The following is a 23,166-nucleotide window of genomic DNA, read 5'->3' as shown; positions in this document are numbered from 1 at the left end:
CCAGGTTGATCAAGGTTTTGCCTTATTGGTTAATATGGACCAAAATGGGCTCATGCCAGGGAAGTCCACAGATATCAATTTAAGATGAGTTCTTACTCATTTACAGATCCCACACTCTCAGTGATAAAGTGATCTGGAGTTACATGCTAATAGTCTTGCAGGCTTTTGGTTTTGGTCCTAACTTTTGTAAGTGGATTTCCCTACTGTATAAATGCCCTGTAGCCCAAATCAAGATTGGAGGCATGCTTTCCAAGGCCTTTCCAGTGCAATGTGGTACTAGAACAGTGGTACCCACTTGCCCCATTTCTATTTGTTCTGGTGATGGAGCCTCTGGCCACGACCATACGAAAGTCTACCACTGTGACTGACATACAAGTAGGTACTATAACTGAAAAATTAGCCCTGTATGCCGATGATTTGGTGCTATTCCTCAATGACCCTGGACCTTCTCCCCCGTGAGGCCCTTGCCATATTCTCTTGCTTCATAGCTCTTTTAGGACTAGGTTAATTCGGAAGAATCCCAGATTCTACCTGTTGACCTGTTGGCTAGTCAGTCTGCTGACTTTTCCCTCCCCTTGTTCTGGGCGTCAATTGAGGAGTCAATTCATTACTTGGAAATTACCCTTACCTCAAATGTATTAGATTACATACAATTAAATCTCCTCCCCCTTCTCTCCATGCTTAAAGCTAAATTTAGAGCTTGGGATAATCTCCCATTGACCCTCATTGGCAGAATAAACTCACTCAAGATGAAAATTCTGCCAGTATTTTGTCTATAATTCGACATGTTCCCACTTGGATACCCAAATCCTTTTTTAACCGCTTCCCGCCCGCCCTATCGAATGACGGCTTTATAGCGAGCGCTTTTGTCCGGGAGGCCGTCCCTGGATGTCCTCGTGTTTACTTCCGCAATGCGTGCCGCCGCGGGCACGCATCGGGGAAGTTTTGTGTTTGCCGTGTCCCCCGGGGACAGGCAAACACAGATCGCTGTAAACGGCCAATCACAGTGGCCGTTTACAGCGCGATCGGCGTGTCCAATGTGAGATGATCTCATATGTAAACATATGAGATCATCTCTCAGCGCCGCTATCCCTCCTCACACAGACAGCGTGTGAGAGGGGAGAGATGAACGGCTGCAGCGGCCGTAAGTGGGAAAAAAAGTGCCATTCACCCCAGTGCCACCTGTTAGTGCTATCTGTCCCCAGTGCCACCTGTTAGTGCTATCTGTCCCCAGTGCCAACTGTTAGTGCTATTTGTCCCCAGTGCCACCTGTTGTCAGTGCCATCTGTCATCAGTGCCATCTGCCATCAGTGCCACGTGTCATCAGTGCCACATATTAGTGCCATCTGTCATCAGTGCCACATAGTGCCATCTGTCATCATAGTTTCATAGTTGAAACTATGAAACTATCAGTGCCACATATTAGTGCCATCTGTCATCAGTGCCACATATTAGTGCCATCTGTCACCAGTGCCACGTATCAGTGCCATTTGTCATCAGTGCCACCTGTCAGTGTCACGTGCCATCTGTTGTCAGTGTCACGTGTCATCAATGCCACTTATCAGTGCCATCTGTCATCAGTGTCACGCGTCATCGGTGCCACGTATTAGTGCCATCTGTCATCGGTGCCACGTATTAGTGCCATCTGTCATCAGTGCCACGTATTAGTGCCACGTGTCATCAGTGCCACGTATAAGTGCCATCTGTCATCAGTGCCACATATTAGTGCCATCTTTTATCAGTGCCACATATAAGTATCATCATTGCCACGTATCAGTGCCATCTGTCATCAGTGTCACGTGTCATTGTCCTGGTGCTCCAGGGCCTTCAAAAGTGTAATAGGTAGTCAACAAGTTAGATGTGTAATTTATGCTCCTAGAACACCTGATGGCGCTCCCTGCATGTTGGGCCTCTCTATGTGGCCAGGCTGTGAAAAAGTCCCACAAATGTGGTATTGTAATACTTAGGAGGAGTAGCAGAATTTTTTTGGGGGTGTCATTTGTGGTATACACATGCCATGTGAGAGAAATAGCCTATTGCAATGATAATTTTGTGGAAAAAATAAAAAAAATCTTAATTTTGCAAAGAATTGTGGGAAAAGAATGACAACATCAAAAAGCTCACTATGCCTCTTACTAAATACCTTGGAATGTCTACTTTCCAAAAAGGGGTAATTTGGGGGGTGTTTGTACTTTCCTGGCTTGTTGGGGTCACAAGAAGTGAGATAGGCCACCAGTACATCAAATGTGATCAATTTTTTATGATTCGCACCACAGCTTGTAGACTCTCTAACTTTCACAAAGACCAAATAATATCCACTAATTTGGGTTATTTTTACCAAAGATATGTAGCAGTATAAATTGTGGTCAAAATTTATGAATAAAAATTTATAATTTGCATAATTTTGTCACAGAAACAAAGGTTTTTATCAAAATTTTCGGTCTTTTTTCATTTATAGCGCAAAAAATAAAAACCCCAGAGGTGATCAAATACCACCAAAAGAAAGCTGTATTTGTGGGAAAAAAAGGACAAAAAATTCATTTGGGTACAGTGTTGCATGACTGAGTAATTGTCATTCAAAGTGTGAGAGCACCGAAAGCTGAAAATTGATCTGGGCAGGAAGGGTGTTTAAGTGCCCAGTAAGCAAGTGGTTAATGAATTCAACATGCCTATTTTCTCATATATTTGGAAATGTAATGCCCACAGATTCAATAAGTCGATTCTTCGGAGACCATGGACACAGAGGGGTTTAACCTGTCCTGACCTTATATTTTTTTGCTGCTCTTCTCTCACATGCCCATAATTGGGTAACCTCCGATGACACTAATGCTTTGGTGGTCCTAAAGGCAGCCTTACTCTGGTCTTATGAGTCGTTGAGGAATGCATTATACAGGGGCAATAAAGCCCAGCACCCCCTAACACTTTCAATGAAAGCAGTTCATGTATGGCAACTGCAAGTAAACTCTGGGAGGACCCCAATAGGTGGTCCCCTGTCACTCCTTTATGGTTCATCCCAATGCTCCCTCCCAGAGTTCCAATTTATACCAGATCATGCGTTATGGGCAACAAAGAGAATTAAAACTATATAGCATATATGTATAGGGTGAGGTTGTCCACTTTTTAACAACTTTACTAACAATTCCAATTCCACGGACCAATCTTGGTATGCTTGCTGGGCCTGGTGAGCACTGTGGTGCACCGCTGAGCAATTAAAACCCTCATAGGTTTATTACTTTTTTACGCCAGAAAAGCAACACTTCTGAAATGGAAACAATCAGAGGCTCACCTTCTGGAAAGCTTTGGTAAATTCAGCATCTCCCCTATATAAAGCCACATACTTTTCCAGGGGTTGTGTAGCTAAGTTTGACAAAGTTTGGATATAGTCTGACTCAACTAATGCCACACTGTAATTATACTCCATTTAGTAGGTGGATGCCCTCTGCCATATGGTTGGGGTCATATTGATTTTGCTTGACAGTTAATAAATAATCACTAGGGGTAACCCATGAACCATACTATGCTCTCTCCGACTCCTTTATCATCCATAAATGGCGATGTGTGACATACATCATCATTTGTATTACTATTACTCCTCCCATCAAGTGGGTTGAGCAGTTAAGGTCACGGTTAGCACTAGCTGTTCTTTTTTGGTGACAGACCGTGTTTGTTTGTTTTTTTCTCTTGTATTTTTATTCTGTATAAGTGAGCTGGGGAATGCCCAGAGGCTCTGTTTCGTACATTGTTTTATTTAAAAAAAAAACAATAGACAGAATTTACAAACAAAAAAAAAGGTCAGCAGCTACAGTATTTGTAGTTTACTCAATCTTATTTTTTTTTGCAAAAGGGCCCAAGATCCATAAATGATGAACTAAACTAAAAAAAAAAAAAAAAAAAAAAAAAAATGAAAATTATGCTTTTCTATGATCTGTAAAAAGGCAAGCCATACAATCCCTTCACCGATTCCCTTTTTTGTATCTACATTTAAAAGTAAGCTCAACACAAAAATAAATAAATGATATCCAGCAGCACCAGGTTACACAGCAAACAAACAATTATGTAATAACTAAATTTAAAGCAGCATTGTGTGATAAAATATACAGATAATGTGAAATAATGACAATTGATTGAACCTATAAATCAGATCCTCTGGGAAGAGAGAGGCCCGGTGCAGTGTAAAAAAAAAACATTAGAATAATAATCCAAATAAATATATGCTTTTTGTCTCCTAGCACAAAGGAGTTCCATTTGAAAAAAGTGCATGCTGATGAAACGTGTAAGAGGCAGGTGTAGTGGTTCATTAAAATTTTTTTTTTTTAAAGCTATTAGACTATTGAGCTTTTTTCCTATCACGTTTGTTGCTGTTGAGATCGGGAGGCTTTGTGGCTGATCTAGGGGCAAACTGGATTAGAGGAATTTGACAGCTCTGGACTTAAAGAACGCTGCTGCCTGCCTTTCTATAATAAGAGAAGGCAAGGCAGTTTGGGGAGTGCCTTTCCAATTTTCGGTGAAGGTACTTCAAGCACTGAGTGGAAAACTGGTGTACATATATATTTATTTGGACCATTATTGGTGTTATGTTTTTTACACCACACTGGATGTTAATGTCTCTCTCTTTCTTGAGGATCTGATTGACATCATATATTGTGATTTATAGGTCATGTCATAATTTCACATATATTATCACGCAGCGCTGCTTTAAATTTAGTTATTACTGAATTGTTTTTTATTTTTTTATTTTAGGGGGAAGTAATTGCAGAAACAGTGTAATTTTTATTATCGGTTTGTGTGGGATTTTGTTCTTCTCCTCTTCTCTCGCGTTAACATCTACACACCACCATCCACTGGGGACCTGCTGAGTGACTACAGTATTATACTGTTATATGCATATTGATCTCATATTAGTTATTATCAGCTATTTTGCTGATTTTAAATAAATATACCATTCATTGCATCTTCTGCTGTATTCGTTTTTGGCGCACCTTGCTTTTCTCCCATTGTCCTTCCAGAGACTGCTTCGCTCTCAAGGGAGCTGCCACTAATGCTGCATATGTATACTTCCTGGACTTTATAGACTTTTAGTTGTGTTATCAGTGTGTTTGGTTACCCTCTCATCCGCCATTCTGTTTTTGTCTTGTAATCCTTCCACCTACCTATCTATCCATACCAGTGGCGTAACTAGAACCTTCAGGGCCTCGGTGCAAGAAACCATGGAGGGCCCCTCTGACCTCCAGCCAGGGCCTTTCCCACTGATCCCGGGGCAGCAGGCCCTGGATAGGAGGGGGAACAAATCCCCTCCATTTTCCTCCTGCAGCCACTGAATGCCTATCAGAGGGAGAGGAGGAGAAGCAGACTTTTAGTGGCTGCAGGAGAAAAATTTAGGGGATTTGTTCCTCTAAATGCCCTCCCCCATCCAGGTGTTCAGGGGCAACATGTGCGCTATTGCAATTATGAACCCTGTAGTTACACCCCTGGGATGTGTGGAGGCGGTGGTGGTGGGGGAGGGATAGGATCAGTGGCATCAGTGGTGGGGGATGGGATGAGTGACAGTGGTGAGGGAGAGATGGGATCAGTGGCAGCAGTGGTGGTTGGGTGGGTGGTAGTGGTGGTATTGGGGAGATGGGATGAGTGGCAGCGGTGAGGGGGGATGGGATCAGTGGCAAGGGTTGTGGTTGGGGGTGGGATCAGTGGTAGGGGGGTTGAATGGGATGAGTGGCAGAGGTGGTATTGGGGAATGGGATCAGTGGCAAGGGTGATGGTTGGAGGGGGATGGGAGGAGTGGCAGCGGTGGGGGACATTGGATAAAATGAGTGGCAACAGGGATGGGAGGATGGGATCCGTGGTAAGGGTGGTGGTTGGGGGGACAGAAAGGAATGGGTGTAGTGGTCATGGTGGGGGGAATCAGTGGCAGCAGTGGTTGTGGTGGTGTGGGGGGTATCAGTGGTGGTGGTGTGGGAGGAGGGGGGAATCAGTGGTGGTGTGTGAGGGGTTATCAGTGGCAGCAGTGGTGTGGGTAGGATCAGTGGCAGTAGTGGTGGTGTGAGGGGGTATCAGTGGCAGTAGTGATGGTGTGGGGGGGTTATCAGTGGCAGTAGTGATGGTGTGTGGGGGGTTATCTGTGGCAGTAGTGGTGGTGTGGGGGTGATCAGTGGCAGTGTTGATATTGAGGGACAGGTGCCACTCACTTGCAGATCACTTGGTTCCCCCTCCTTGTTCGGTCTTGCTTGGGCGAGCAGAGAGGATGTGTGGGGCCTGTTAGTGAAGGTGGAGCCAGAGAAGATGGGGCGGAGCAGGTGGGGATTGTGCCCGTGAGTGCAGGCAGTGACAGAGAAGATGGGCGGAGACTGTGAGTGAAGGCGGAGCTGGAGAAGATGGGCAGGGTGGGCAGGGACAGACAAGATGGGCGGAGACTGTGAGTGTGGGCAGGGACAGAGAATATGAGCGGGGATTATGCGGGCGGAGACTTCCCCGTGAGTGCGGGAGCAGAGGATGGGTGGAGAGGATGGGTGGGGACTGTGCAATGTGCCCGTGAGTGGCGGCAGGTAGGATGAGCGGACCAGGACTCCACGTACATGACTATCTCCCATGTGGCTGCCGGCCCCCCTACAGTGGCGGAACAATTCCGTCACTGATCTATACCATAAATTAATTTTATCACTCTTAAATTATCAAGTCAGTAGCTCTTTATCTGACCAACTGAAAATGCATGTGCATATCGCAGCTAAAGTAGGGCCTATTGATTTCTCCTTTACTTTTGTTCATCAAACTGTAGTGTCTATATACCATTTATGTATAATATTTATTGATCAATACTGTAGTGTTGTCTTTCAGATGTTTGTACACAGCAATCAAGAGATGTATTTGTGATGTCTGAGATGGCCACGGGGATGAGCATCGGGCTCTCTTTGGAGTAACATCATCTTCTTTTTTTTCTTTTTTTTTTTTTTTGCATTTGCACTCTATGGTGGGTTTGAGGTCGTATAGGGGTCCCGGTATGGACACCCAAGGGTGTATGGTGGGTTTGACTCATAGTTCTGAGTCTCTCCCGCCGTGTGCCCACCTTGAGGCCCCCTTTGGTCACGGCACCCTGCATTGCCTGTCACTGCATCATCCTGTTTGAACATCACGGCATTCAGCTGTCTGCACAGTATGTCATTGCGGTGGCGATACGGACCGGAAGTTGATACTTCCAGGTTCCGGGTATTAGTCCGTGCTCTGTGGGCCTCCTCATAGTGTCCGCGTGGCGCCAATGGCGGCTTGATGTCACATGCCGCTTTTTAGCACCAACAGTGAGGGATATAAAAGCTGCACAGCTTTTATGTGCAGCTTGTGGAGCTCACGTTATACATGGAGGACAGCACAGGGTAAGAAACGTATTTCTATGACTAGAATTGATGACATCCCGTCCAGCTTTGTCTGGACATTTTACCTAAAACAAGTAACATTAAGAAGCAATTTTTTTTTTTTTTTTTTTTTTCTGTGCCTGTTTTATTTATTACTTTTTTCAGTGAAGATGGACTATTGAAAGCTGATTTCATATTGGTAGCTATGGATAGTAACATACAATGTACTATATCACTATTACATAGTCATGTTGTAAAAAAAAAAGACACAAGTCCATCTATTTAAAAAAAAAAAAACAACCTTACAATCTTATATACACAATCTTATACCCACAGTTCCAGAGAAAGATGAAAAACCCCAGCAAAGCATGATCCAGTTTGATACAGCAGGGGAAAAATTCCTTCCTGATCCCCAGACATTGCATATTCCCTACTTTACTTATTCAGTTATATTATGTACATTTAGGAAAGAATCCATGCCTTTTTTAAAGCAATCTCTTGAGCTGGCCAGAACTACTTCTGGAGGGAGTCTATTTCTCATTTTCACAGCCCTTACTGTGAAGAAACCTTTCCGTATTTGTAGATGAAATCTGTTATGCCCTGGATGTATCCCCTTGTCCTCTGTGATGACCTTAACCACTTGCCGACCGCCGCACGACGATGTACGTCGACAGAATGGCACGGGCAGGCATAAGGGCTTACATGTACGTCCTTGCCTGCCCGCGGGTCGGGGGCCCGATCGGGCCCCCGCCCGGTGCCTGCGGCGGTCGGTATTCGTTCGGGAGCGATCCCGGACGAGGGGACGGCCATTCATTCATGGCCACCCCCTCGCGATCGCTCCCGACGAATGAAAATGTCCGGTGACATCACTTCCTCTCCTGTAATGTAAACACAGGAGAGGAAGTGATGTATTCTCTCCTCCGTGTCGGTATTTTTCGTTCCGGCACCGAGGAGAGAGCATCGGTGAGTTGCACAAGCACTACACTACACAGTAGAACATGCCAGGCACACTCACACCCCCCCTTTACCCCCCGATCACCCCCCAATTACCCCTGCCCCCCAGTCACAGTGACACCAATTGCTTTTTTTTTTTTTTTTGCATTGGTGTCATTTGTGACTGTAATAACTGTTAGGGCAGTTAGGGTTAGCCCCCTTTAGTTCTAATGTACCCCCTAACCCCCCCAATAAAGGTTTAACCCCGTGATCACCCCCCCTCGCCAGTGTCACTAAGGCTGGGTTCACATTGCAGCGGTTTATGAGAACGAATGTGATTCGCACCGCACTGCAGTGCAAATCACATCCGATCTCTGTGCGATTCGAGTGCAGCCATACAGATAGTATGGCTGAATTCATGTCGCACCCGCCGCACCCGCCGCAAATTCGCACGGGACCCTTTTTTTGTCCCGCAGCAGAATCGGATCGCATGGGTGTTCACACCATGCGATCCGAGTTTGCAGATCGCACTGCGATATGCGAACTGATCTGGGGGTGTCATTAACATTTCACTGACACTCCCAGCAGTTCGCATAGGGCAGTGTGAACTGCCGCCGGGAGGCATGCGATGCGGGAACCCGCCGCGGATTCGTGGCGTTCCCGCATCGCTCCAGTGTGAACCCAGCCTAATAAGCGATCATTTTTCTGATCGCTGTATTAGTGTCACAGGTGACGCTAGTTAGGCAGGTAGGTATTTAGGTTCGCCGCAGCTTTTTATAGCGCCAGGGACCCCCATATACTACCGCATAAAGCCCCCTGATTTCCCCCTAGTTAACCCTTTCACCAGTGATCACCATATAACTGTTACAGGTGACGCTGGTTGGTTAGTTATTTTTTTATAGTTTCAGGGCACCCGCGATTTATTACCTAATAAAGGTTTAACCCCCTGATCACCCGGCGGGTGTCATTTGTGACTGTAATAACTGTTAGGGCAGTTAGGGTTAGCCCCCTTTAGTTCTAAGGTACCCCCCTAACCCCCCCAATAAAGGTTTAACCCCGTGATCACCCCCGTCGCCAGTGTCACTAAGGCTGGGTTCACATTGCAGCGGTTTATGAGAACGGATGTGATTCGCACCGCACTGCAGTGCAAATCACATCCGATCTCTGTGCGATTCGAGTTCAGCCATACAGATAGTATGGCTGAATTCGTGTCGCACCCGCCGCAAACTCGCACGGGACCCTTTTTTTGGTCCGCAGCAGAATCGGATCGCACTGCGATATGCGAACTGATCTGGGGGTGTCATTAACATTTCACTGACACTCCCAGCAGTTCGCATAGGGGAGTGTAAACTGCCGCCGGGAGGCATGTGATGCGGGAACCCGCCGCGCATTCGTGGCGTTCCCACATCGCTCCAGTGTGAACCCAGCCTAATAAGCGATCGTTTTTCTGATCACTGTATTAGTGTCACAGGTGACGCTAGTTAGGCAGGTAGGTATTTAGGTTCGCCGCAGCTTTTTATAGCGCCAGGGACCCCCATATACTACCGCATAAAGCCCCCTGATTGCCCCCTAGTTAACCCTTTCACCAGTGATCACCATATAACTGTTACAGGTGACGCTGGTTGGTTAGTTACTTTTTTTATAGTTTCAGGGCACCCGCCATTTATTACCTAGTCTCACTAGTGTACCCCTAAATTTAGGGGTGTCTACTTTCCAAAATGGGGTCATTTGGGGGGGGGGGTTGTGCCATCTTGGCATTTTATGGCCTTCAAAACTGTAACGCCCTTAGAAAGCCTGAAGGCGGTGCTTGGTTTTTGGGGCCCCGTACGCGGCTAGGCTCCCAAAAAGTCCCACATATGTGGTATCCTCGTACTCAGGAGAAGCAGCAGAATTTATTTTGGGGTGTCATTTCACATATGCCCATGGCATGCGTGAGCAATATATCATTTAGTGACAACTTTGTGAAAAAAAAAAAAAGTTTGTAATTTTCCCGCAACTTGTGGCAAAATATAAAATATTCCATGGACTCAACATGCCTCTCAGCAAATAGCTTGGGGTGTCTACTTTCTAAAATGGGGTCATTTGTGGGGGTTTTGTGCCATCTTGGCATTTTATGGCCTTCAAAACTGTAATAGGTAGTGAGGAGTGAAGTCAAATATTTACGCCCTTAGAAAACCTGAAGGCGGTTCTTGGTTTTCGGGGCCCCGTACGTGGCTAGGCTCCCAAAAAGTCCCACATATGTGGTATCCCCGTACTCAGGAGAAGCAGCAGAATTTATTTTGGGGTGTCATTTCACATATGCCCATAGCATGTGTGAGCAATATATCATTTAGTGACAACTTTGTGAAAAAAAAATTAAAAAAAATTAAAGTTTGTAATTTTCCCGCAACTTGTGGCAAAATATAAAATATTCCATGGACTCAAAATGCCTCTCAGCAAATAGCTTGGGGTGTCTACTTTCTAAAATGGGGTCATTTGTGGGGTTTTGTGCCATCTTGGCATTTTATGGCCTTCAAAACTGTAATAGGTAGTGAGAAGTGAAATCAAAAATTTACGCCCTTAGAAAGCCTGAAGGCGGTGCTTGGTTTTCGGGGCCCCGTACGCGGCTAGGCTCCCAAAAAGTCCCACATATGTGGTATCCCCGTACTCAGGAGAAGCAGCAGAATTTATTTTGGGGTGTCATTTCACATATGCCCATAGCATGTGTGAGCAATATATCATTTAGTGACAACTTTGTGTAAAAAAAATAAATAAATTATTTTTTGTCATTATTCAATCGCTTGAGGCAAAAAAATTAAATATTTAATGGGCTCAACATGCCACTTATCAATTTCCTTAGGGTGTCTACTTTCCAAAATGGGGTCATTTGGGGGGGTTTTGTACTGCCCTGCCATTTTAGCACCTCAAGAAATGAGATAGGCAGTCGTAAACTAAAAGCTGCGTAAATTCCAGAAAACGTACCTTAGTTTGTAGATGTGACAACTTTTGCGCAAACCAATAAATATACAATTATTGACTTTTTTTTACCAAAGACATGTGGCTGAATACATTTTGGCCTAAATGTATGACTAAAATTGAGTTTATTGGATTTTTCTAATAACAAAAAGTAGAAAATATCATTTTTTTTCAAAATTTGCGGTCTTTTTACGTTTATATCGCAAAAAATAAAAATCGCAGAGGCAATCAAATACCATCAAAAGAAAGCTCTATTTGTGGGAAGAAAAGGACGCAAATTTTGTTTGGGTACAACATTGCATGACCGCGCAATTACCAGTTAAAGCAGCGCAGTGCCAAATTGTAAAAAGACCTCTGGTCATTTACCAGCAAAATGGTCCGGTCTGAAGGTGGTTAAAGTGAATAACTCAACACCAAGTTCACTATATGGAGCCTTAGGGGCAGACTGACCATTTGGTCACTTGTACACTAACTGATGGCCCGGGGGGGCCCCATCAGGGCGTCCAGCCTCTGTAAAAGCAGGGACAGTTTGTAAAAATCTGTATATTTTTACATCTGTCCCTGAAATGGCCACTACCGACATCATTTTGCTATGCAAATCTCGAGCTTGTAGCTGCCCCACCTCTCCACTGCCTCCTCAGCCAATGGGAGCACAGTGTACACACCCCATTCTCCAGCGCGACTTTTTTGACACAGGAGCAGGAGATGCTGACAAGTGGAGGAGAGGAGGGGGACAGTCTGTAGTGTGGGTATGGACTGCTGCCTGATAAAAGGTAAGCTGGCTGAACTAAATGTATAAAATAGGGTGGCCCCAGAGCACAGAGTGCTCGGAACCCATCCAGGAGTGTTAGAAAAGCAAATTAATATTTGCTTTTCTAACACTGAACCGCCTCTCCACCAATCAGTAAGTGCGGGTCTTATACCCACCAGTCGATTGACTAAAAGGACAGGCGCTCCTATTGAACGCCTAGTAGGGAGTAAGCTCACTGCCGCCCAACCCATAGCTTGCCACTGCCCGTCCCACATCTCATCACCGTCACCCGCTGCCTGACCCGCCACCAAGATGGGGTAAGTGCCGGTCAGACAACGGGCATTGGTGCTGGTTAAATGCCACCGGGGGGTCACAGTGGCCACATTTGATGGGGCACAGTGGCCGCATTTGATGGGCACAGTGGGGCTGCAATTGATGATTTTTTTTTCCAGTATTTTTCAGCATTTTTCCCATTTTGTTTGTGCCTCCCCCAACAAAAATTTGAGCACCAGCCACCATTGCTGTATACTGTATGATCAATGTGTGCCCATTGCTGCTCAACAGAAGTCGCTCCAACAATCCTATGCCTGTGAAAAATCCACTTGCCATTCAAAGCCATCTGAATAGTGCTCTGCTGAGCTCGGCCTTGGATCAGGCAGCAGAGCAGGTCTGGGTGCATGCCTGTGCAGTGATATCATCATGGCACACATCAAGCATGGCTTTTATTCACATGCCCCACTGCCAGATCTGAGGCCAACCACAGCAGTTCACTATTTCACTGGCTCTACGACTCACTTGCACAGTTCAGAGCCTGCAACAAGTGGATTTTATTTAAAAGCCTTTTTCCGCCAGCTGCCTACCACACCAAGCACCAAGGTGCAAAGGTGTGTATAAGGTGACACTGATGGAAGGTGACACTGGGGGCTCTGCCATATGGTGGCACTCTGGTGGTCTCTACCACAGGGTGGCACTCTGGGGGGCTCTGCCAGAGTATTAAATGCAAAATCAGTCAGCGCAAAACAAAAACCTTCTGTTTAAAGTATAAGTAACGGAGCAGCTGAACACTAAAAGGTAAATATAACAAAAACCTCAAAGAAACATCATAAACAGAGCAGTGCAGCGCTGAAACAAACCCCCCTATTAGTACTATATAAAGTCTCTCAAGATAAACAACAACATAAAAAGGAAAATTATACAAAGTGAATGAACAGTCTATGATGGTACTGATCGACAATCCTTCATTCTTCTCAGTGGATAGAATGCATACTGATATCCTTAATGCGGTTCTCCACCCTAAAGTGGAAGTTCCGCTAATCTGATCCCTCCCCCCCCCCTCCGGTGCCACAATCGGCACCTTTCAGGGGGGAGGGGGGTGCAGTTACCTGGATAATCCATGTATCTGCACCCACTTCCGGGACAGACCGCTGCAGATGCCCCGCCCCCCCGTTGTGTTCTGGGAAACACACAGCTCCCAGGACACAGCGGGGATCAGCAGAGACGCGCAGCAACGCTTCACTTCCCGATTCCCTGACAGAGGATGGTGGCGGGGGCAGCAGAGAGACGATCGCTCGTCATCTGCCGCCGACATCGCTGGACCCTGGGACAGGTAAGTGTCAATTTATTAAAAGTCAGCAGCTGCAATATTAGTAGCTGCTGGCTTTTAATATTTTTTTTTTTTAGGTGCAGAACCACTTTAATCACCAGAAAACAGGTGCTCCCACCACCAGACAGCCAAACCGCTCACCTTAAAGAATTGACCCCTGACTGAACAGATAGGTCAAATGGATCATTCACCACGGCCAGTGGTCATATACCAGGATTCAGGTGGATCAAAAAGGTGTAACTCAGCTCCTTGGATATCACAGCGTTGTCATCAATGATGGCTCAAACTCCCCACATGGACATTATAAAATAGAAAAATATATATAGTGCAGACCGTATAGATAAAAAAAAAAAATTTTATTACCAAAAGACAGGTACTCACTTACAGAGCACTACAACTACCGTAGTGCTGGATTCAGGGCCGCTGATAAGGCAGTACAGCCAGCCCTCCAGTAGGGGGCCCGAGCCTCATCAGTCCAAAAGGGGACCCGGACAACTGCAGGAGAGGAGAGCTGGCTGCTCTGCCTTGTGACTCCTGTGCTTTATCCCTATGTTCTACTTACTTGCCTACAGTCCCTTTGTTTAGCAAGCTGTCCCATGCTGGCTTTATTCTCGGGCTGCATCCTGATTTTAGAGCAGCAGGGACAGCTGCACACTGTTTCTCTCTGCTTCTGCCTTGAAATCATTACACTGCCAGTGTTCTGTGGGTCCCTAAACTCCCCCTCCCCTCCCCCTTTGCAGCGTTATCTTGCAAAGAAGAAAGATTGAAGGTAAGAAGTTCTCTGCCTGTTCCTCCCTGATGAGTCCTGACCTCTACTCCGTGCTCTGTGAATTGTGGCTGTAGGGTTTGAATGTTGTAGTGCTTCTAATGGAAAGGGGTGACTGAGGAAGGGGGGGTGAAGCTGCAGAAAGTTCAGAATTCCAGCTGAAAAACATCTCCACCAACCACAATGCACCAGCTATTTCTGTATGCCACTCCTGAGGCCCCATTCACACTTAGCATAGCGAGAACACATGTTCCTGCATTTTTTTTTTTTTTAGATTGTTTATACATAGGGCAGCCCATTAACTTGAATGGGCACCCTATATTTGACAAACACACCATAAAAGTTCTAGAACATTTTCAGGCATGCAGCTTTGCAAGTTTGTCACATGACAAAATGCAAGCTGTTTTTGGGGTGCCATTAACAATTAACAACACCACAAGCACTATGCGAGATTGCAGTGCATTTCTAAAATGCATGCAAAGCATGCGTTTCCCTTACCCTTTGTCACATGGTCAGGAAATACAAAATGGGAATGCAGACTAAGAACTCTTTCACATGGTTGGCTGAGCCGTGGATTTATCACCACCCCTAGCTGCACACCCAAATCCTAACAATACCGTCAGACAGGGCTGTACACATTATGTAGTTGCAATGTTTTACTACACAGCTGCGGCATTTTAACACAGGCTGCAGAGTTTGACAGGCAGCACCACCTATCAAACTTCCCATTGAATTCAATGGGGCCACCTTGCAACTGCAAGCTAAACACTTGGCTCACAGTTGCAGCGAAGAGTTGCTCACAGTTGCAGCCAGTCTCGCAAAGAAAAATTACTATTCAGCAATTTTTTAAATTATAACAAAATACAGGTGTCAGGAAGCAGTAGTAGCAAGGGTATAATTTCTGCCATGGCTGCAAAACGGCATTGCTACCATCGCATTTTAGCAAAAATTTCATTTGATATTTTTTTTGGGGGGGGGGGGGGGCCTGTCAGGTAGGCTGTATGGGGCCCTGTAATTTCTAACAGCAGCCCTGGCTGGATTATAAGCATGGATGAATGAAGTTCACTTAAACAATGCAGTAAGGTGGTTGCAGTGACATTCCAGGGTCCTCCCGCATGCGTATCGTCCTAAACGGGACTTCATCAGCGGAATAGGGTGGCACTCTGCGGACTATGATTATGGGGAGAATGTTGGGACTTTGATGTAAGGGAGGACTCTGATGGCGCTCATCCTAACTGCTGTACTCGATATGTTGTTTTGTTTGTTACTTACTCCTGACCCCCTCACTCTTTTGCATAAAAAAAACATATATAATGGAAACATTTATTTAAAAAACAAATGATCCTTTGATTGAGATTGAGATTCATTTGTGTCTGAGATTATCAGCTGCAACACAGTAATTAGAATTTTATGGGTACAAGGTCTGTGGTATGTTTGCATTGTTGTGCTTGGTGCCCCTCCCCTCAGTGGGTATGCCCACATTCATGTTGCACCAAAAAAAATATGGCTGCCGCATGGTGGCCATCTCTAAGCCTTGGGGCCCTATAATCTATTGCCCGGGGACCCATGATTTGTCAGTCCGTCCCTGATAGCCCCCCTTAATCTCCTCTTCTCGAGAGAGAATAAATTCAGTTACTCTAATCTTTCTTCATAGCTGAGCCCTTCCATGCCTCTTATCAGTTTGGTTGTCCTTCTCTGCACTTTCTCCAGTTGCCTGATTTCCTTTTTGAGAAATGGTGCCCAAAACTGAACTGCATATTCCAAATGAGGTCTTACTAATGATTTGTACCAGGGGGAAATTATCTATCTCGCTCTGGAGTCCATACCTCTCTTAATACAGGAATTGCTAACTTTGGAAAGCACAGCTTGATATTGCATGCTATTATTAAGTTTATGGTCTGCCAAAACCCTCAGATCCTTCTCCACTATGAATTCCCCCAGTTGTACTCCCCTAGTATGCATGATGCATGCATATTTTTAGCCCGCAAGTGCATACATTTATATTTATCAACAATAAACCTAATTTGCCACATTGTCGCCCAATTAAACAGTGCATTGAGGTTGGCTTGTAAATTGGAGACATACTGTAAGGAAATGATTTCACTGCATAGCTTGGTGTCATCTGCAAACACTGAAATTGTACTTTTAATCCCAGACCCTATATCATTTGTAAAGATTTTAAAAGTAAGGGTCCCCACACTGAACCTTAAGGTACACCACTAATAACCTTAGACCAGTCAGAGTAAGAATCATTAACCACTACTCTCTGAATTCTGTCTTTTAGGCAGTTTTCTAACCACTGCCATCTCATGTGAAATTCTTCATTATACCTTCTTTAACTGTAGTACTTCTGTTTCTCTTCCCTCTCCAGACTTTATTTGATAGCTTGGTACAAAGAGCAATGGGGTCAATTTACTAAAACTAAAGCAGACTCTGGAGCAGCTGTGCATAGTAACATATCAGCTTCTAGTTAGAATTTAGAACATAACAGAAATCTAGAATTGGTTTGAAGTTTCAGCTTGTTCAGTTAAGCTTTGGAAAAGTTTGGAATAAAAGCTAGAAGCTGATTGGTTGCTATGCACACTTGCTCCAGATTCTATCTCTATGGGTTACTGTATTTCAATTCACTTTTCACTCTTAAAGGGGTTGTAAAGGTAAATGTTTTTTCACCTTAATGCATTCTATTAAGGCATTAAGGTATCCATTGGCTCGCGCTGCTGTCAATCACATCCACTGACGCGGAGCGCCAGGGGGTGGGGCCGTGTGATACAGCGAGCGGCTATAGCCGCCGGCTGTATCACTGGAGCGCACCCGCAGATGCTTCTCACCATGCGAGGGAGCTCGCATGAACGTGAGAAGCATCTGCAGGAGGAAGCCGAGAGACAGCTGCCTAGGGACCCCAGAAGAGCAGGATCGGGGCCACTCTGTGCAAAACGAGCTGCACAGTGGAGGTAAGTATAATATGTTTGTTATTTTAAATAAAAAAAAAATTCACTTTACAATCACTTTAAGTGAAAAACTCATAGGATCAGCTGTGTAAATGCAGCCTTCACTTGTAAGCTTCTACTTTTCTATGTGTAGCTTATATAATACTCACACTCTCCATATATATATATATATATATATATATATATATATATATATACACACACACACACACACACACACACACACACACACACACACACACACACACACACACACACACACACACACACACACACACACTGGAACACATCACATTACTGCAAATCTTGTCTGTAACAATTCTTGATACGGGTATAATGGCAGGTAAGAGACTCTTGGATTTGATAGTGCTTCTTGCACTGTCCACTCCCTTTTTGTTGCCAATAGACATTTTGGGGCAAAAAACATTCTTGAAACTTGCAGCAGTTTTATCTGCTGTCTGTCAATCTTTACCTTTATGTTTTCCCCAAATTTTTATTTTCCCACAGACAGACAGACTGTTGAATTGGTTGTTATTCTTCTATAGCCCTCAGCAGCATTATTTAAAAGTCTGTTGTATATCTATGTAATATTTATAGTATTATGTTTTACATTTTTTTTTCTTGACTTCTCTCCTTTTGTAATTGGTGCCTAAAGTGAACAAGACGGTATCTATCTGTAGGCAGCAAATTATTCCTGTGTGCTCATTAGACTTTCACTTGGTTATTTATAATTCCGCAAATTGACATATTTTCTGCCTTTTTTTTTTATGGAATGTTCTATTAGTACACAAATTGTACAGAGACTAAGAGGTTGACACAGGAATAGAAATGCTTTTTATCACTGGATACCTTTGCTTTAAACTAGGTTCACAACTTAAATTCAACATGAGATTGTCAGCTCTGCTGAACAGACATGCTGTGGTCTCTTTGACCTTGAGCATAACTGTGAGATGAAAGCGCACACAGTAAACAGAACAGTGGAACACACTGCCAACTGGTAAGTGTTATTTTACCTCCTTCTGAAATAAAACCATGAACTTTATATAAGCACATTTTCTTTTTAATTTCCAACAGCAGGTACTTTTTAAAGCACTGCATAGTCTCACTTTTTTCTTGTTACATACTTTCAACATACCTTCATAGCTGGTCACCAGAGTCTCATCATTAGTAGTTTAAAGTCAGTGATTTAAATTTGCCCTACAATCTTATTTGTAGATGCATCTCTAGAGTATTATCGACTTCTCCCTTTTCTGGACATCTTCATGGATCTCCTAAGAGACTTCTTTTATATATTTACTACATATCTACTCTAAAGATATGTGACACTTTTAACTCTTTGGATCCTGCCACTAGCCTCCATATTGGTATTTTATAGCCATGTATGTGGTTCTTTTACATGTATTACATAAAAGCGGATCACTGCAACATCTGTTGAACACTTGGGCCTAGATATAATATGTTTATGTAGGTAAGGGTATTATTTTGTTTCACTTCAGAACCAATAAGAAAATCTGTTTTGAATGCCTAAGTGTGACCATAGAAAGACAGCTGCCTTTCCAAGGGCAATGGGTAGAGACATCTGTCCATCTTGAATTGTGTCACTGTAATGCTTTCACAGGTCATACTACTTCAGGGACATGTGATGGTGGTGCAAGCACAGTAATATTCACCTTCTCTTTTCTACATGGAAGAGCAGAGCACTGGTGCTAGCTCATATAGAGATTTTCTAACAAGATGGAAAATTTCTATGTGCAACACCAAGGCATTGCATGGCCAGTAATTATTGATGTCTCCTTCAGAATTGGTCTTGAAACACTTGATTAATGCAAGTGACATTCAAATTAGGAGCAGGGTAGGCAACAATCAAAATGTTTTGTGACCATGTGAACTTTCTTTTTCACATTTTCTCTGTTTTCATGATCTCCCCTTATCTGTCAATGTGCTTCTGGAATAAGATAAGCAATTCTGATAAACAGAATGCACAAAGGTAGAAGACTTCTTGGTTAATTCATATCTGGGATTGATCAAAGCCTAGCTAAACCCAGCTGTGTTGTATGCTGTGCACATCAAAGTCACTAGAATCCTAAAAAGATTATCTACTGCTATATATGAATGAAAAGAGAACCAGGTGTCTGTTGCAGGTCAAGTGGATCAATTGAGTAGAAAGCCCATCAGAGCTGCTAATGCTGGCCATACACTATATGAAAAAATCATCCGAAATTCGGTCATTAGACCATTCATTCGTTTTTTAGGCCAGTTAATGGGCACAAAATCGATAATTGTTTAGATGTTTTTGAGCTGAAAAAACAAAGCACAAGTTTGGAAATTTTCTGCCATACAAACGATAGACTGAAAGGTTAATGCATTTCCCGTCCGACCTGTCTGCACTAGGTATATGTAAAAATGAACATAAATCATTCACTGCACATGAATACATTTTATCGGTCATTACATGACGGCACTATCATTTGGCCGAACGTTCGAGTTTAAAAATTGCGTTCACCCGATTTTTCGTATAGTGTATGGCCAGCATTAGTCTCCAAGACAAACACATTTAATGCAGACCAGGGATTAACAGGAGCTACACTCAGCGGAGTAAATGCAGGAGGGTTATAATCCAGTTTGTATTCAAATTGTATGTTAATGAGTAGTGAAAAAGGGGTTGGGGATCTAATCCGGCTTCAGCAACAGCCAAATAGATGAACGAACAAAAATAATCCTCAGGTAACGATAACAGTGTACACATAAAAGTTTGATCTTTCCATCTTTCCACACAAGCAGGTTTATAGGCAAAACACTTACCTTTGCATGGACAAGAATCTGCACAGTAAAATTATTCTGATAAGGATGAGCACAGTTTGGTAAATATTAATCCGAAAATTCAATTGCAGATAAACACCTCATCATTGATAATGCTTTCTCCCTTTGTGGATACACAGATTGTCCTCCTGGGAATAAGGAATTACGATGTCTTAATCAGATGTGTTGTTTATTCCGAAGAGTCCTTTGATGGAGAAAAAAAATGAAGCAGATCTTTTTTTCTTTCCTCTTCCAGAGCAGTGTCTATAGGATCCAGGAAGAAGTGAGATGCGTTGCTTCTTCTCTGGGTATATCTTCCTCTACCTCTCACATGTGATCTCAGGCTTTTTTCTGTGTGGAGGACTGAGAGAATGAGAAAGCGGAGGATGCGAGAACGAGAAGGACAGATGAATAGCCAGAGACAACAGTGACACCAGATGTCTGCAGGGAAGTGCTACATTTTCAGGAATACAAACGGGAGCACTAAGGATTGCTTGTGCGTGTCTGTTTGTCTCTGGTATATGCGTGCTATTAAGATGCTGGTTTATGTGTGATCAGAGGATATGAAGATTGGGAAGCAAATTAAAGAAAGCGTTCGTTAATAGCATGTCTGCTGTAATATGTCTTCTGAAACGACTTATTCCCCGCAAAGCTGCTCAGTGGCACCTGCTCCGTTTGTGCATTAGAGTCTTTTGATGTGTGAAAATGAGAAGGCATGCTTTTGGTCTTCCCTCAGAAAAAGTTCGTTTCTTGGCTGGCCTTTAACATGCAAAAAATGGGGAGAAACCCCCCACAGGCATACAACGTTTGAGAGCACAGGATACAAGTATATTTTTAAGGAAAAGTCCTCCAATTGGACCCAAGAAATTAAAAATCGATATTCCAATAAAAAAAGTTCATATAGAGAAAGCGTGTAAAGTGTTTATCATTGGATAGACCAGAGAAAATATTTAGAAAGCAGTGCGCAGAAAAGAGACTAGCACACACACATATTGATTTAATAAATAGTGATAGAAATTGATGTACAATCAGATGCAAATAACTGATATATTATAGGAAAAGGTTTATATTGTCGTAATATTACATTATCAAATTGATATCTTAATGATATTTCACATAGGACACAGTTAAATTGGAAAAGGGAGGACTAGTAAGGACATTAACCTCCCATGGCTCTCTCTCAATTTAAAAATTGTTATGGATCTCTTTCTTTCTATTTAAAAATGGCTATATAATAATGGTCATTTACCCAAGGATATAGTAGCAATGGCAATTAGATTAGGTGCAGAACTATCAACTTCATATTTAATTTAGCATTGTGTTTCTCTATCGCAACATATGTATCTCCAGCAGCAAATACCCCAATCTCTGACCATCTCTGGTACTATGTCTGCAGTCTCTGACCATCTCCCGTAGTATTTCTGCAGTCTCTGACCATCTCCCGAAGTATGTCTGCAGTCTCTGACCATCTCCCGAAGTATGTCTGCAGTCTCTGACCATCTCCTGTACCATGTCTGCAGTCTCTGACCATCTCCCGTAGTATTTCTGCAGTCTCTGACCATCTCCCGAAGTATGTCTGCAGTCTATGACCCTCTCCTGTAGTATGTCTACAGTCTCTGACCTTCTCCTGTAGTATGTCTGCAGTCTCTGACCCTCTCCTGTAGTATTTTGGGGGAGCCTGGAGCTCCTCTTTAAGTTGTCTGCTGTGCTTAAACTTTTCTACATGCAGGCAATATTGTCCTTTTTTTTAGAACAGCTAAAATAAAAAATGTTTTAGTTCTTCTGACTTCTTGATTTTTATTAATGAAAACCATGCGCAGTAATCATGATGCATTGCTGATTTGAATCAAATCATTGACATAATAATCGTAATCAAATAGAATCGTGAGACCAGTGAAGATACACTTCTCTACCGTCCACTTTGCATTTTTGGGCTCTTGCAAAACATGTCCTGTGTCATGGATGTAACCTGGGAGCCTCTTGTTAAGGGGCTGAAGATGGAAATCAACCTATTCATCTAAAGGCTCTAAAAGTGAGCCAATGCCAGCCACAATGGGGCACCCCTGTATATGATGGAAAGCAGTAGTGATCGGGTTATGTACCTTTTAAAAATTCAGTAGTCCTAGCTAGTGAAGGACGAACTTCCGAAGGGACGTTTCGCGGACGCGGCCGATAGTTTGCAAACCGTAACATTCGCGGCGGGCCCCATTGACTTCAATGGGAGGCGAACTTTGCAAACCTACAGGTCAAATTTGCAGCCACAAAATAATTACTAGCTGTGCAAACATAGTCCCACCACATGACCAATGACATAACACATGTATGAGGTGAATCTGGGATCGACAACTACAAGCATTCTTTTTTTATATGTGAAATTCTGACAATTCAGGACTGTGGAGCACATGAAGGCAATGGAGGAGAGGGAAGGTCAGGGTAGGCAAAGAAGAGGGTGCAGGAGATGATCACCAGCAGCGTGACATACAGCAATGACACCTGCACCGTGGTAGAGTCATCTGACACCAGCACCGTGATAGAGAGCACTGACATCAGCAGCGTGACATACAGCAATGACACCTGCACCGTGATAGAGTGATCTGACACCAGCTCTGTGATAGAGAGCACTGACATCAGCAGCGTGACAAAAAGCAATGACACCTGTACCGTGATAGAGTGATCTGACACCAGCACCGTGACAGAGAGCACTGACATCAGCAGGGTGACATACAGCAATGACACCTGTACCGTGATAGAGAGATCTGACACCAGCACCGTGATAGAGAGCACTGACATCAGCAGCATGACATACAGCAATGACACCTGCACCGTGATAGAGTGATCCGACACCAGCACCGTGATAGAGAGTACTGACATCAGCAGCGGGACATACAGCAATGACACCTGCACTGTGATATACAGCACTGACACCAGCACCGTGATAGAGAGCACTGACATCAGCAGCGTGATATACAGCACTGACACCTGCACCGTAAGCAGCCCCAGGAGTAAGTCAGCATAGCACAGGGATGGTGGGAGCCCCTCATAATGAGCATAGCACAGGGATGGTGGGAGCC

At 43.9% G+C, this 23,166-nt stretch overlaps 1 long non-coding RNA gene across 1 annotated transcript; it reads left to right on the top strand.

The window, feature by feature from the left end:
* Nucleotides 1-18,141: 18,141 nt before the first annotated feature.
* Nucleotides 18,142-20,697, top strand: LOC143997524 (uncharacterized). The gene is made up of 2 exons (XR_013277698.1): nucleotides 18,142-18,293; nucleotides 20,352-20,697. It is a non-coding gene; the product is annotated as an uncharacterized LOC143997524 (long non-coding RNA).
* Nucleotides 20,698-23,166: the final 2,469 nt, after the last annotated feature.

Source organism: Lithobates pipiens, unplaced genomic scaffold, assembly GCF_037356315.1.
Source record: "Lithobates pipiens isolate NorthernLeopardFrog02 unplaced genomic scaffold, aLitPip1_a1.2 Scaffold_19, whole genome shotgun sequence".
NCBI classification, from domain to species: Eukaryota; Metazoa; Chordata; class Amphibia; order Anura; family Ranidae; genus Lithobates; species Lithobates pipiens.
This window is presented reverse-complemented; position numbering and strand designations above follow the sequence as displayed.